Source organism: Emys orbicularis, chromosome 23 (genome assembly GCF_028017835.1).
Source record: "Emys orbicularis isolate rEmyOrb1 chromosome 23, rEmyOrb1.hap1, whole genome shotgun sequence".
NCBI classification, from domain to species: domain Eukaryota; kingdom Metazoa; phylum Chordata; order Testudines; family Emydidae; genus Emys; species Emys orbicularis.
In genome coordinates this window covers 1,762,943-1,777,565 of record NC_088705.1, presented here as the reverse complement: position 1 = coordinate 1,777,565, position 14,623 = coordinate 1,762,943, and positions in this window count along the sequence as shown.

Genomic DNA, 14,623 nt, shown 5'->3' with positions numbered 1-14,623 from the left:
CACTCACACGGTGTGTGCACCACATACGTCTCACAAAACCCGTGATTAGCATCCAAGAGGCTGATCAGGACTCAGGGAATCCACAGGGCTAACACGACGATCCTCATCTGCAAGGAGAGCAGGATTTAATGGGCTCTGTTTGCTGGGAGGGCTGCTGGCCATGGGGGGAGGCTGGGGAGTGGGCATGCTCTGGACAATCACACAGGTGTGACCCCATTCAAAACAAGCCAGTCACAGGACGGAGCTGCAGATGCTGGTGAGGTTGGGTGTTGTCTATTGTCACCCAGCTCACATCTGTCGAGAGCTGGCCACAGCCCCCCATGGAAACCTTTGCTTTAACTCAAGAATCTCGCTGTTGCCCCAAAGGGCTGGTTCACCACAGCCAGGATTTGGTGTCATTCATCAAGTCGCTAGACAATCTGTCTCTCTCTGGGGATTAGACTCCAGGAAAGTCTGAGCCTGTTTGGTTTCGAAAGGCAGGAGTTTCTCGGTGACTTTGAAGAACATCGATCAATTAACTTTTCCCACTCTCCCATAGGGCTAGGCTCCGGTTCTGCTGGGCGGATCACACCACAGGCAGGTTGCGGGGTTCTGGATTAGTTAATAAACCATGACATTCCAGCAGCTCAGCTCTCCTAGGCAGCAACCTAGTTTTGAAGCCTCTGCAATTCCCAGAGTGCCCAGCCCTTCCTCAGACAATGCCCAGCCCATTCTGCATCTCTTGGAAGGAGCAGGCAGGAGGCAGGATGCTCCTCTCGCTTCAGATCGTCTTTGACCTGCAGGTTGTAAATTGCCCATTGTGGCATTGCTGAGAAACTGCTTCCTCTGCAGGCAGTGCAGGGATCCAGGCCAGCTGTCCCTGCTGCATATAGCGGGATCCACTGGCTTCTACAAAGTAGTGATCTTTATAGATGTCTGCCAGAATGCCGCCAGAACCCCAAACCTGAAGTCAAAATACAGATGACCCAGGGACTTGCTGTTGGGGATCAGAAATATTCTTCTCTCTCCTTTATTTTGCTCTGACTGGAGTTTCGTCCATTCCCACTCCCCTACACTCTGCTCTAGCTTCCATTCTTCTCTGAGATCTCGGCTTTGCAGTGTTCAGCCCTGGAGAGCCGGACTGGACTCCCCAAGACCTGTCCTGGGCTGGCCATGTGGGGCCTTTCATAAAAACACTGATGCCTAAGGCAAGAGCAAAAGCAAAGTAGGGACTTCTCCTGGTGTTATTTGGGATCCAAGCAACAAGCAATGTGCTCAGCCCAGTTACTGCACTCCCCATGCCACTAGCTTAGGGTGCCTGTATCACAGAGCTATGGAAAGAAGGGTGGGGAGGTAGTTTGGACAAGAGATCCAATAAACGACGCCGGAAGCGCGAAGGAGCTAATGTGAACTTCACTTTTTTACCATGTACTCCCACAAGCCCGCTTTGTGACTCAGGCTTTGGGGTGTGAAGTAACATACCCTATAATAATACCCTGCAATGACCCTTATAATCATTAATGCTGACCAGGAAAGTACAGGGAATAGAGCTGGACGGAGAAACTTGGACAGGATCATGCTCTGTCACAATGTGCGGCTCCATCCAAATCACAATACTTTGCAAAATCAGGTTAATTTCACTGGGATTTGGGTTTGGAAGAAGACTTGGGGCAGGGGGGACCGTGCTGAAATCTGATGGTTTGACATTTTTGGAATGAGAGGTTTTGATTTTTTATTTTGAATTTTTATTATGTCTAATATCATATGATACAAACTTTTTAAAAAAGTTGAACTTGAAACTAAATATTTTGATTTAGATCGACTTGACACTGGTTTTTTCCTGAATTTTCCTTTGCAGGGAATTTTGAAATCATTGGGTTTGGTTCCAATTGGGAATGAAGCCAAATTTAAACAACTCTAAATCCTTTGGGAAATGGAACGTCCGTCCCCTGCACAGCCCTGGGAGATAAAACCTCCTGCTTCCGGGTAGAAACCTACCCCAACTTTTAGAGGTTAGAATAAGAACTTCATGGGGCAAATTATCCCACCTCTGCCTGCTGTGAGTCTGATCCTGTCTGGCAATTGAAAAAGAAAGATAATACTAGCTCCATGTGAGAGGCTTAAGATGTGGGGCAGCTGGGACATGACCTTCCGTTTGCAAGTCTTCAGTTTAGATGAGGGGAAAATTCATGGCTTCCCAATCCTGCCTTCAAGGGACTCCCATCCTAGAACTTCACACTCATGGCCTGACCATGCCAGCGTCTTTTAGAAATATAGGCTTTAATCCTAGCCTCCATTGCATGTATCTCAGGCCAGGACTAAGCCCCACGTTCTCCTGCCTTCGAGATCTACTGGGCTTGGGTCTGACTCTCTGGGACCAGCATGTTTTCTCTTCAAATAAAATTAATATTGAACACTTGGTTAGGGCATAGCACAGATACTGCACTCACGGGGGCCCAGTGTACCTATCCATTGGGGAAACGAGTCACCTATACCTGGCTGCTAGGAGTTGGAGCTGGAAGCCCTGGTTGCAAGTGACTTGGTTATGAGGAGTTGGCCCTGGCTGCACGTTACCTGGGCATTAGTGATATTTATCAGCTTGTTAGGAGCAGACAGCGCATCATAAAAGTATCCAAAATAAACACTTTTTTTATTTTTATTTTTATTTTATTTTAGTTTTTTGCAAGTTAAGCTTTTCTGCTCCAACCAGGAACAGATGTCTGAACCGGCTGATGAATTGGAAACATCTGAAACAACTTTCCAAGCTGAAGTATAATAAATATACCTTTCATCACAACCTCTGCACGGGGGTTTTAAAGGCACTGTGTTCAGTGGGCCCAGGCTGGAGAAGCATTATGACAAATGAACCCAATTACAGTCCCTGGGTCGAACAGCTCACTGTTCGAGTGACTTTCCCAGCACCCCAGGTATCTCCTTTAGAACCTGGACTGGGGCCTTGGCCTCCTGCCAGCCTTCCCCAGATCTCTGCTCTTTGGCCTGATGATGCCAGCCTCTGCTCTGGGGGAAGTGAGGTGGGAAAAGCGAAGCTCCTCCTTCGGGGGGCCGTGTGTTAGGAGACGCACCTGAGCGCCCAGTGCAGCCGGATTCTCCTCTCGCTGCGCTCGCTGCTGCACTGGAGTCTGGGGTGTCAGTCTCATGTGAGAGCAGCATGGAAATCAAGCCCGAGATGCCTTCCAGGTTGTGGGGGCTGAATAGAAAGGAGGAACCACTGGGCTGATAAGGATGGATGAGGCACAGTCTCTCCCCATGATGCCTGTGCGAGACTCTAATATCCCCATACCACCTGCTGTAGAGACTTGTGATGCTGGGGCCAGTCATACGCTAAAGAATGACACTTTGTAATGTATGTGTCATGTCTGTATCCTCTGGTTTTCACAGCTGTATACGCAGGAGAACTGACAGGGAAGCTCAGAGTTTGAAGAATCTGCTCACCGACCCTTCAGTCCCAAGCACAGGGCCAGGTCCTGATGTCTCAGTGGAAACTGATGATGCTAATTCCCTTCCGAGAGGCACTCAGCCCTTCCCAGGACTGGATCCCTCCCCAGGACACAGCGGGAGCACTGCAGGGCAGCACATCCTTTGCTGGTTGTGGATGTTCTGTTTCTGGTTTTGGCAGCTTTCACTTCTGGACGGGAGAGAAACAATCAACAAAGCATCGTAGTGGGCTAGTGCGAGAAACATCTCAAAGCCAGGGCGGACTTTCTGGCAAAGTTAAAATGGCCATTATTCTTGCTGTTGATCTCACAACCTGTGTAGCTGAGACTCTTTCAGCAGGAATCACCAGAGGGAGTTTATTTTTCCATGTCCTCGCTCGGTTTATTCCACTTAGCAAAGTCAGATTCTGTTCGTTTCTTTTAAATCACATTTATTTTGCTTTGGGAAAATAAAAACCAACTTTCCCCCTCAAAGTTAATGTGGCTTGTACAGGATTTGAGGGTCAAATTTTCAAGCAGGAATGCAGTTGTGCATCCGTAATGTGTACAAGTACTGGCAGGTAGCAGCTGGGTATTAGGACATGCACCTGTGCTCAGTAGGCAGAACTAGTACAGGTGCTCGCGATGGGAGCCTAGTCGGTGTGCACTAAGGGTGAAATTCACCCCAGGCAGAATTTATGGACGACTTCAGTGCCACTAAAATCCTCCCAATAGAGTTCTGTTGGACTCGGCATTCACTGGCAACTTGAGTGAAGCTTTGGCCCTTAAAGTGACCACACAGAATCACCCAATCATAGAACTGAATGGACTGGAAGGGACTTCAGTAGGTATCTGTGCCCCTGCCTGAGTTGGGCTGTGAACCCCCCTTGTTCTGTCACTTCCATACACCCTCCCCCCACGCCCCTTCATTTCCCTTCTTTCACAGTTTTCTGTAAAGACCTTCCTCTCCCCACCCCCCCAGCATGGAAGCCCAGGGACACGGGTGAGTGCTGGGAGGTGGGTGGGCTAGGCTTAGCATTAGTTTGCTGCCCCCCACTTGTCAGCGCCTATGTTGTGCAAAGCCAGTTAGCACCCGGAGTGATCCCTGCCTGCAGCAATCAGCATTTAAAATGCCACGTTTCCCTGGTCTCACTGCGATAATCCAGCCCCTACTGGCCCCTGGGTTGCTGCCAGGTGGGGGCACTGCCCGGGCCGGCCATGCCTTGGATGGTAGAGTGTGTTCTTTGCAGCCAAATGGCAGGAGACTCAATTCCTCTGGCTGCTTCCAGGGCTGAGGACAGGGATTCCCCTCCCCTACCCCGTGAACAAAGCCGTTCCTCATCAGGGCAGCCTTCGGAAGCCCAGGACTGCTGTAAGGAGCCTGGGAGTTGGTCGGCTCAGCCCCTTCCCCAGCTCCCTGTGGGTGTAGATAAGATAAATAAGAGCAAGCACAGCCCATTATGTAAGGTTCCTTTTCCATTAATGCTTCCCAGCTCTAGGAGTGTCCGGTGACTTACATTTTCCAAGAGCAACATGCATTGCTGTCACGGATGGTGCAGTTCTGTGCACTGCTGGGGATAAGGTTTGCTAGGGGAACTGCTAAACAGGCACCCGGGGAAAAGAAAAGGCAAGGCTCTGTATTGCAACGGCCTTTATTTTCCTGCCTGGGGCCATTAGGTAGTGCCCGTAAGCAGGTAGCGGAAGGGTGGAGATGCATCGCTTTCGGTGAAGTGGTGAGTATTGTCACTATTCCCAGCTCCCATCCCAAAGAAACCCTCAGCATATCACTCTCCTAAACACCTTTGGGGAGGGAGAGCCTGTCATTCTGGAGGAGTAGAAGGGATGGGGAAGTAGTTTGGAGTTCTGACCATTCCCCATTGGCTCAGAACCGACTTCTGAGCCTAGCCTTGCAAAGACAGAGACATGTGAAACCCTGCTGCTGTGTGGTATCTGTACAGGCCCCCTCCTCCCCCCCCAAGGCATCCTCTGACAGCCAGCAGGACAATCTGAATCACTGTCCCCAGCGGCTCAGTGGGTAACTCTTGATTAATCTATGTAGCAATTCCATTTGGCTCTAGCCACAAGTGCAGGAATTAAACAAGGGAGCCTACAAAGGACTCTGCCACCATCCAAGACAAGTCACTCTTGCTGCTCTCTCAGAAGAACCTGGGGATAATAAATGGAAGCTGTTGTTGTCTGCTCTGTCTCTAAGGTGCCACAAGTACTCCTGTTATTTTTGCTGTCTGGTTAGAGCTTTAAAGAAATCAGAAACAGCCACCCAGGTGGGTGCCTGGGATCTGAATTTCTCGCTGAGTGTCAGACCACCATGGGCAGAATGCAAATAACCCTGTGGACTAATTTCTCCTAAACCCGCTCCAGACGAAATCTCCCCACCCTCCAGACAGTACCACGGGGCCTTGTGCCACTAGGAGTGGCAGGCACATGGTGCAAACATGCTGCTGTGTTTGGCCAGTGAGTGAAACCTGATAACCAGCAGCCTCCACTCACTCCTGCTGGCTGTTAAACACAATTTGCAGCATTAGAAACAGCAGCACCTACGCTGCAAAAGGCTCATAAAATTAACCACCAGCCCTGATATGTTACTAAGTGAAAATACGCTTCCTCGCAGCCCGGGGTGAGTCCTGGGTGGGAAGGAGGTCAGCTCGTCCCTTTGCCAGCTCCTCTCCCTACCCAGCTGGAGTCCCCTTAGGGCTTGTCACACGGAACAAACAGTCTCAAGACACTGATGCTGAACGTTCTAGTCCTGCCCATCCGCCCCGGGCAGAGGTGATGGACACACAGTAAGGGACTGTGAGACAAAGGACGAGAGCCAGGAGGGGGGTTTATCCCCCATGCTACGGATTGGAAAGGGAGGCACCAAGTGACCTGCCCAAGGAATTGACCTTGTTCTCTAGGGCCTTACCCGCCAGAGCATCCTTCCTCTTTACATCCCAGGCTGCCAGGCTTCTGGGTGTCGCGGTGCGTGGGAGGCTGTGCTGTGCACTTGGTGCTGGCGCAGGGTCACAGCCACTGCCCCACCGCTCCAGGAACAGTCATTGCCTCCTGCAAACCCAGAAATCAATCAATGCTCCAAGGAGCTCAGATGCCTCATCGCATTCTCTGAGCAGGACAAGCCATTAAAACATGACTCACAAACAAACCAAACACCTTTGGTGCCTCCACTTTCCAAAGCTCAAGGAGTCGGCCAACGTGTAGGAGCCGTGGGCAGCGCTCGGCTGGCTCACAGACGTCTGTCCCTGGATAGTGATGCTCTTGCACATCCATAAAACAATGGTGAATTTCTGAAAAGGAAGCAGGAGCAGGGATTAGTTTCCCCCCTGCCCCCCCAGCTGCTTGGCTGAAGTTCCTTGGGGTCTGTTCTCTAATCTGCATCAGCACTGATGGGAGTCTCTCGTGTGAAGGCTCTAGACTGGAGAATAAGGCCCTTTTGGTGATCACTGATGTGAAACAGGCCCACAGCGTATCCTGAGGCATCCAGGTGTAGTGGGGAGACATGGTAGCCGAGCTGTCACTTCCCAGAGAACAGGGGACTCTGCACCCCCCACTAGTTAGACCAGGAGCATCTGGATCCGGTCTGCCTTGCATTTTAAGGACTGAATTCCACTTCTGCTTCCTTGCTAGGGAAAACAGTGCTCTACTGCATTCCAGTGCGGGACGGGGACCCTGGCAAAGGCCCTCAAATCCAACCCCCTTGAGCAGCAGGTTTGGAGAGTGGCTGCCCTTTCTGAATGAAATCCAGCAGAGTTAGGCAGGAGAGACCAGAAGCTCAGGGGATTCTGTATGACACAGGGGGATATTGCTTTTGGAACTGTCTGCCTGTAGTATATAATCCTTCCTGTGAGTCACTAATCTGGTGAAAGCCTCCATGGGAGGGGAAGCTGCTCTGATCTTTCATGTGGTTTGTGTGCTTTGAGATTTCCTGGTCTGTATTCCTTCAGAATGGCTTTTGGAGCTGCTGTGGACTGGGCTACAGCACCAGTTAAGAGAGGGGGAAACAGTACGTCCCACCCAACTGCCAAAGGGGAAAATGGGACAAGAAAAGAAAACCCCAAAGCATTAGGCAGTATCTAGGCTGGCTGGTTTGCTGTCTTTGCAGCCACGGGAAATGCCAGCACATAATGGACAAAACCAGTGCAAGTTAAGGGAACAACCAACCAGGCTTCCAAGCAAAGGCTAGAACAAGCAACACGAGTTCTGAAACTCACCCCACTTTGTTAAGCCAGGCTCCAGGCATTCATTTGGCCTGATTCTCATTCACACTAACTCCCTCTTGGGGAGTGTAAAGGGATCTGAAAGTGGCATTAATGTAAAAGTGCCTTTACATAAATGAGAATGAGGCCCAGGATCCTGATGGGAAAATCCTACAGAACCAAATGAAAAGAAATGACCTTTCTGTGGTTAAAAAAAAAAAAAAAAAAAGGCACCAGGCAGACACAGTGAGATCCTTTCCAAATTCGAGTGAATACTTGTGGAAAGTTCTCTGTAGGATTCATCCTGGTCTGGGTCACCAGCCGGCACCCCGATGTACTGGTGACGGGTGAAGAACAGAAGGGGTGGAGCACTGGTTCGGATAATCACCCCAAAGTGCTGCCTCTTGCACCTTTGAAAGGAGACTGAGATTCTACGGCGTGCCTGAAGTCGTGCTACTTAAAGGCTATGTTCTCGTCCAGTGTCCCATGCTAAGGGAGATGGGGCCTGGTAGCAGATTATGGAGAATTTATAAGGCCAACTCAGGATGCTGGGTGGGGGCGGGTGAGTCAGTAGGCCATGCTCTTTGCATTGAATCAGCAATGAACTTATGTTCCAGGATGGTGCCAAGAAGCCATGTGCAGATGAGCCAGCACCTTGAGTGCTTAGGTCTTTTGCTCAATGACCATATATCAGCTCTGCTAATTACCTTCTGCCTACCTACATTCCAGTTCCTTCCTTCCAGTTTCATTTGGGCAAGTCAGACTTCGCTCCCACCCCAAAGCATGGCACAGTGTTGCCGGTGAAAAATAGCTGTCTTGTTTCTTAAACCATAGCTGTATGTTGTTGGTGAGTGAAGTGAAGTGAAGTGAAGTGAAGTGAAGTGCTTTGTGCTCCATTGTGATGGTGGCTGAAAAACAGAATAAAAAAAATACAAAATTGGTAGAACATTATTTTAATTTTTCTTCTCTCCTGCCCCCCAGGTGTTGAAAAATATCAAAATTCTTCACTGAGCTCTAGTCCTTCAGGAAGGAAGGCCCTGTGTGTGTAAGTTACACAGCACACACGCACGCACAGACACACACACACACACAGAAATATTGTTGTCTCCTTGGCTGAGTGGTAGCTGAATTTCAGGGCCTTGCAGGTCAGGTTTCCGTTTGGCGCAGAAAGCCATGGCACAGAGTCAGAGAGTTTCTCAGTGTAATTTGTTTATTTACTCATTGTACCCAAGGCCTGTTTCCTTAACCGGCAGCAAGGACACATTCTATGCAGGCAGCTCCGCTTTGCAGGAATCCCAGGTAAAGAACCACCCCCCGTCCCAAAAAGCAGCTGTTCTTGGTCCCTACTTGTCTGCAGGGTTTCACTCGAACTCACAGCTGAGCACAGACTGCTTTCTTCCAAGGACGCAGCACCCCCAGCTGTCTGGATGCCGCAGGGCAAGCTGTTCCAGCCCTCAGCCCCTGAATTTGAAACCGAGAGGGCCTCACTAACTCCACACCCTGTCTCTGTCTGTGTGATCTCACCCTCTGGCCCCAAGTGCCAGCACCCTCCCATGTGTGCGGCCATTAATGCCAGGACATTAACACCTCCTGGAAGAGTGCAATGTCTTAGGGGGAGTCTTTCCGGTGAGGGCAGTGAGTTCTGGATAAACTCTTTTGTGGCAGGGCCTGGCTTTTCTGTTGTGTACGTACAGCATCTAGCACAATAGGGGCCCAATCTTGGGCCCCTCTGCATGCTGCTGTTATAATACAAATGTTAAATAATCCAGCTAATTATCAAATTATGATAATTTAGTTATCATAGACATCAGATCGATCATAGACTGATATTGTCCAAAAGGAAGGTCAATGATTCTACCATCGTACATACGCTGCATTCTCCTGTCTGCTTGTCGCCGTCAGCATTGGACAAGGCTGTGCTAGTGCAGCAGAAATATGTTGTTGGAATGCTGCATGGGATAACGAGACAGCCAGTCCTGGGAGGTGCATGGCGAATTCTCTGCACACAGTGCTGAAAACCTCCCTTGCATGGCTGATTTCCTCCCAACGCACCCCAAGCCTCATGAGGCTGAATTCTTTCTCATTCTTGACCCTGTGATTGGCCTGTGAGAGTGGGTAATTCATTCTGAAAAGCCCTTTCTCTGGCGTGACTGCCTGCCGCTGGGCCAAACGCAGGGGAAAGGAGAGATTCCTTTAAACCAAATCAAAACTCAGTTATCTGATGTGCTCTATCAAAGGTTGCCAGCTCCCCAGCACCACAAGCGGCCTGACATTTTCAAAAATGTAAAATGGTTTCATCGGGACCCTGGCAGAGGGAAGCAGGCCTCTGCTGCAAGAGTAATTAGATCAATGTGGAGCGCAGCGTTTGTTTTCGTTAGACCATTTCAGTTCCAATGAAGGAGCGAGGCCCCGTCCAAAAGCGGCTGATGAAAACTGACTTGATCTGAAGTAACTTTCTCATTTAAAAGAAAATATTTTTCCTTTAACTTTCCTCCTCCCCCTGCCAGCGAGTTTAGGGTTTCATAAAGCCCGAGTGGTAATATATTACAAATGTACCTATAATTTGTACATTTGTTTTCATTCAGGCTTTGTGAATTCTCAACAAATTCTTCACTGTGGCCGAGGGAAGGTCCCAAATATGTGTAGGGTTCTGCCCCTCCCACCTCTTATTCTCTCTTTGGCCATTCTAAGAGCAATGCGGTGAGTGAATTGTTCTCCCATAATCGAAATCAACACTCGTCTAGGGCAAACTGGACTTCAGTGAAACCCTGTGATTTATATGCAAATCCTGCCCCTGGGCTGCTTTGGGGACCCGGATCCTCAGCTGGAGTAACTCAGCACAGCTCCATGGACCTCACTGGAGCTATGCTGCCCTATGCCAGGGGAGGCCTTGACTACGAGCTGGGGACACTGCTAGAAATCACACACTCATATTCCATAATTGCAAAGGTCTCCAGAACAATTGTCACTCCTGCCAAGACCATGCTCCCGATTTGACAGGCAGCCCCGCAATGTGATGATTGCGGTCTGACCCTTTGGTCTGACCCTGTACGGCCTTTCTTATGTTCTTATGATGCTGGGGAGCTGAATTAAACTTTTCCTGGGTGCCCTCCCTCGCACAGTAAGAACTATGTGAAATGAACTGGGGATCCCAGGACTGAATGGGCCCAGGAGAGTCAGGACTGGGGCAGGTTGGCAGTGGGCAGCGCAAGCCTGGAGCCACTCTGGCAGGAGAACTGATCAAAAGCAGAGCTGGTCAAAACTCAGCATTTTTGTTCTGTAGGAAAATCCAACATTTAAAAATGTCCTTTCATCCTGAACTGGAATGAAAAGTCCAAATTTCCCACAGAATGAAATTTCCCCCCAAAAAATGCGACTAGGAAATATCAGAATAACCTTGTTGAAATGTTTGGGTTAGATACAGTCAAAGAGCTTAATTCTGACTTCATCATTTTGACTAATATGATATAACTAATGAGAAAGTCAACATGAAGCAAACACCAAATACGTTCCTGCAAAGGATTTCAATGTTGTCAAATCAACACTGAACATTTCAATCAGCTCGAACAAAAAAGGCAACATGTGGAATGTCCGTGAAAAGGCTGGAATGAGATGGTCCATTGGAACCAGCTTTATCCTGGAAGTCACCACCAGCAATTAGGAATCAGAAAAATACAAGCCCAGAAAAGAGTTAAATTTTTCAGCCTGAGTTTGGAGGGTCTCAGGAAGTCTAAATATAAAACTCATCAAGCTAAAACCCCAGTTTCAGCATAGCAGGGACCAGCCAAATAGCATGAAACGTATCTTTTCTCCGAGCATTCCAGAGCCTTTGAAGATGTAATAGAGTGCAGTTCCCGGGCCAGTCCGGTCTTGTTTAGATGATGTGAAACTGAAACTAAGCAAAATCATCCATCTCTGATTTAGTTACATGGTGATTACATGGGTTCTCAGCTGAAAAGGAAACATCGCGGGGGGGGGGTTCTCCGACGTTTGAGCAGTCGCAGCTGTCGCACAAGCTGAAGGCAACTTCATGGGGAAAGAGACAGTTGCTTTTAGTTCAGGTACTTTTGAGATGAAGCTGTGGGGTGCAATTTTCCAAAATGCCTCAGTGACTTAGGAGCCAGGACTTAGGCTCCTAACACCAGATTTTCAAGGGTATTTAGGTGTCTAAAGATGCAGAGGGGCATAATGGGATTTTCCCCAGCTTAGGCACATTTGAAGATTTCAGGAGGCTCCTATCTGCATCTTTAAGCCCCTCAGTACTTTTAAAAATGGGGCTGTTCCAAGCCTTTCTCCCCATCAGGCAAAGGGGGAAATTGAACCTACATCTCCCACATCCCAGCTGAATGCACAAACCTCTGTATACCAGCTGGGCACCTTGTCCTCCTGCTGTTTTGTGTGGAGTAAGGCAGGCACTTAATGCATTTCCCCAAGAAACAGTGTAGGCACCGAAACCACCTGGCTCCAGGTGGCAGGTTCCTGGTTGTGGATCACTAGGTGCCTCTCTGCAGCCTGGATTGAGGCACCTATCTTTGAGAGAGGGGTTGATCTTACCAAACACCCTTCTCATTAGCGTCGCCCATTGGCTGTCTTGGGGGATCTCTGCTTAGCATGCTGGGTTTTGTAGATGGCATTCTAAGGCGCTTGTCTCCGTTTGTTACACAGGGAACCTCGGTGCCGAACACAGCCTTTGTCGATTGCAGTGTTGTTCCTCTGATCTTCTAGGCACCTACAAGCTGGGTTCTGTGATGCTTAGTGTTGCAACACCTTAGGGCAGGGGTGGGCAAACTTTTTGGCCCGAGGGCCACATCAGGGTTCCGAAATGGTATGGAGGGCCGGGTAGGGAAGGCTGTGCCTCCCCAAACAGCCTGGCCCCCACCCCCTATCCACCCCCTCCCACTTCCTGCCTCCTGACTGCCCCCCTCAGAACCCCTGACTCATCCAACCCCCCCTGCTCCTTGTCCCCTGACCACCCCCTCCCGGGACCCCCTGCCCCCTGACCACCCCCCGGGACCCCACCCCCTATCCAGCCCCCCTTGCTCCCTGTCCCCTGACTGCCCCGACCCCTATCCACACACCCACCCCCTGACAGGCCCCCCGGGACTCCCATGCCTATCAACCCCCCCGTCCCCCCCCCAACCGCCCACCCCGAACCTCTGCCCCATCGAGCCACGCCCTGCTCCCTGTCCCCTGACTGCCCCCCGGGACCCTCTGCCCCTTATCCAACCCCCCCACTCCCCGCCCCCTTACCATGTCACTCAGAGCAGCAGGACTGGCAGCCGCACCGCCTGGCTCCGGAGCCAGCCATGCCGCCACGCAGTCTAGAGCACTGGGGCAGGCCGGCGGCTCTCGCAGCTGCGCTGTCCGGCAGGAGCTCACAGCCCTGCCGCCCAGAGCGCTGGCGGCACGGCGAAATGAGGCTGCTGGGGAGGGGGGACAGGAGGGGAGGAGCCAGGGGCTAGCCTCCCTGGCCGGGAACTCAAGGGCCGGGCTGGCCCGCAGGCCATAGTTTGCCCACCTCTGCCTTAGGGCCTCTGTGGATCTGGGCCTGTGTGGCAAAGATGTATCTGGGCTGACATTTTCAAATTGCTCACAGGAGACCTGGCATGAACACAGCCCTTGTTAGTTGCAAACTCCATGGGAGCTCTGCGTACTTAGCTCCTTTGGAAAGCAGCACCCTGCCCCCATGCCTACCTCTCAAGCTCTGGTTCAAAAATGTAACCTTCAAACTTCAAGACCACAAACTAATGACTAGGAGATGGCTGGCGACTGTCCAAGAAACAGGCTTCTGAAAGCCCAAGGAGTTACATATCTTTATTTTTTTTAAAAAAATTCAACATAGCCTCACAATGTCTGAGCAAAAGCTGTGGCAGCTGCTAAAATCTACTGCACATGCAACTGTTCAGAGATATCATCAGTTCCTTCATGATCCAGTGGGGAGGGTTCTCAGATGGAAGACTGATGTTTAATTTTGTGGTCTAGTCAGCAATTTAAATGGAAGAAGTAGAGTATAATCCTATTATTTTCAGACTGAGATGATTGTGAGAAAGGTTTCTTTGATTCAGGAAGCTGCAATATATGCACAAGACTGCTACAGACACACTGTACAGTGACAGTACAGGTTTAAAAGGGCAGATAATTTGTCACAACTTGATCAATAGCCAAGTACCAATGCTTCTGTTTATTTAAAGGGATGCCATCAACTTAAAAGACCACACTTCTCTTTGAAATTTTTGTATGTACTGGTGTTACAAGTACCACCTACAATGATTTAACTGAGATTAGAAAGAATATTTCTCTCTGTTTCTCCCCTCAGCCCATTTGTTTACTTTGTGCTGTTCATTCCACTTTGGCCCTGATCCTGCAAACACCCAACACATGTGCTTACATGGAGTAAGGTCAGTGGAATTACTCACAGGTTTAAAGCTACATAGAGTCAATATTTACTGCTCCCGCTGCTCACATTGTTTCTTTGGGTCTTTCATACAGCGAGAGGGGAAAGAGAAGTATTTATAACAAAAAGAAAATGTTGCTGTAAAACTCCCTGGATTGGCAGGGGACAGGTGTGGTACCAGAAACCAACTCATGTTTTAAAAATGACTAGATTTCAAGCCAATGGTGCTTCTTTAATAGGAACGTTTAGAGTATGATCAACATTTAATAGGATTGTTTCATTGAAGTTGCAGGTCTGAGATGCCAGACGATAGTTGCTGGCCTGGTTCTAAACTGGTGATCCTGCTGGTTTGGTTTCTAGCAGACCTTGGAAAACTTTTCTTTGTTTCATTAAAGTGAAGCATTTTGTTGAGGGACTCTATGTGGGAGCTCTCTGCTTCTCCAGCATGGAACAGGGCATGCAGAATAAACAGGGGCAAAAGGCAAGTGGCATGGACATTTGGATCATGCCAGCAAGTCTAGCCAAGGATCCACAGAACAGTGTGTAAGTCTCCATGGAAATAGGTGTGCAGGGCTGGCCCATTTATTATACCAGCTCATGGCTGC